Consider the following 2,292-nt stretch of genomic DNA (forward strand, 5'->3'; position numbering starts at 1 on the left):
CAGATGCTGAGAGGTGATGAGAGCTAGACATATTTGCCAGCTGCCTTTCACCTCACTGCCCCTCCTCCCCGGGTGTTGGGAAACTTCTCCCAGTTTCCCAGCACTGGATCCAGCTTTTCCCAGCACCCGGGGAGAAGAGACAGTCAGTTTATTACTGTATATTTGCAAGTTGTAGTACAGTTTTATGGTAAGAGTTGTAGTAAAGTTACATGAGCAGATGAGAGGTTCTATGAGCAGATGATAGGAGTTGTAGTACAGTTATACTGTATGGTAAGAGGTTTAGTACAGTTCTATGAGAAGATGATGGGAGTTGTAGGATGGTTATATGAACAGATGTGTAGTAGAGTTGTATGAGCAGGTGATGGGAGTTGTAGCACAGTTATGGTAAGAGGTGTAGTACAGTTTATGAGCAGATAATGGAAGTTGAAGTACAGTTGTATGAGCAGATGATGAGAGTTGTATTATGGCTGTCCCAGTAGTAGGCAGGGTCTCTATATAGACATGTATGGTGGGAGTTGTAGTGCAGCAGGAGGCAGGGGCTCTCTATAGACATGTATGGTGGGAGCTGTAGTGCAGCAGGAGGCAGGGGCTCTCTATAGACATGTATGGTGGGAGCTGTAGTGCAGCAGGAGGCAGGGGCTCTCTATAGACATGTATGGTGGGAGTTGTAGTGCAGTAGGAGGCAGGGGCTCTCTATAGACATGTATGGTGGGAGTTGTAGTGCAGCAGGAGGCAGGGGCTCTCTATAGACATGTATGGTGGGAGTTGTAGTGCAGCAGGAGGCAGGGGCTCTCTATAGACATGTATGGTGGGAGTTGTATCGCAGCAGGAGGCAGGGGCTCTCTATAGACATGTATGGTGGGAGTTGTAGTGCAGCAGGAGGCAGGGGCTCTCTATAGACATGTATGGTGGGAGTTGTAGTGCAGCAGGAGGCAGGGACTCTGTATAGACATGTATGGTAGGAGTTGTAGTGTAGCAGGAAGCAGGGGCTCTCTATAGACATGGTGGGAGTTGTAGTGCAGCAGGAGGCAGGGGCTCTCTATAGACATGTATGGTGGGAGTTGTAGTGCAGCAGGAGGCAGGGGCTGTCTATAGACATGTATGGTTGGGAGTTGTAGTGCAGCAGGAGGCAGGGGCTCTCTATAGACATGTATGGTTGGGAGTTGTAGTGCAGCAGGAGGCAGGGGCTCTCTATAGACATGTATGGTTGGGAGTTGTAGTGCAGCAGGAGGCAGGGGCTCTCTATAGACATGTATGGTGGGAGTTGTAGTCGAGGAGGCAGGGGCTCTCTATAGACATGTATGGTGGGAGTTGTAGTGCAGCAGGAGGCAGGGGCTCTGTATAGACATGTATGGTGGGAGTTGTAGTGCAGCAGGAGGCAGGGGCTGTCTATAGACATGTATGGTTGGGAGTTGTAGTGCAGCAGGAGGCAGGGGCTCTCTATAGACATGTATGGTTGGGAGTTGTAGTGCAGCAGGAGGCAGGGGCTCTCTATAGACATGTATGGTGGGAGTTGTAGTGCAGCAGGAGGCAGGGACTCTGTATAGACATGTATGGTGGGAGTTGTAGTGCAGCAGGAGGCAGGGGCTCTCTATAGACATGTATGGTGGGAGTTGTAGTCGAGGAGGCAGGGGCTCTCTATAGACATGTATGGTGGGAGTTGTAGTCCAGCAGGAGGCAGGGGCTCTCTATAGACATGTATGGTGGGAGTTGTAGTGCAGCAGGAGGCAGGGGCTCTCTATAGACATGTATGGTGTGAGTTGTAGTGCAGCAGGAGGCAGGGACTCTGTATAGACATGTATGGTGGGAGTTGTAGTGCAGCAGGAGGCAGGGGCTCTCTATAGACATGTATGGTGGGAGTTGTAGTCCAGCAGGAGGCAGGGGCTCTCTATAGACATGTATGGTGGGAGTTGTAGTCCAGCAGGAGGCAGGGGCTCTGTATAGACATGTATGGTAGGAGTTGTAGTGCAGCAGGAGGCAGGGGCTCTCTATAGACATGTATGGTGGGAGTTGTAGTGCAGCAGGAGGCAGGGGCTCTCTATAGACATGTATGGTGGGAGTTGTAGTCCAGCAGGAGGCAGGGGCTCTCTATAGACATGTATGGTGGGAGTTGTAGTCCAGCAGGAGGCAGGGGCTCTGTATAGACATGTATGGTAGGAGTTGTAGTGCAGCAGGAGGCAGGGGCTCTCTATAGACATGTATGGTGGGAGTTGTAGTCCAGCAGGAGGCAGGGGCTCTCTATAGACATGTATGGTTGGGCCCCGCTGGCCCCGCCCGCCTCTTTATCCCAGG

Source organism: Dendropsophus ebraccatus, chromosome 12 (genome assembly GCF_027789765.1).
Source record: "Dendropsophus ebraccatus isolate aDenEbr1 chromosome 12, aDenEbr1.pat, whole genome shotgun sequence".
NCBI lineage: Eukaryota > Metazoa > Chordata > Amphibia > Anura > Hylidae > Dendropsophus > Dendropsophus ebraccatus.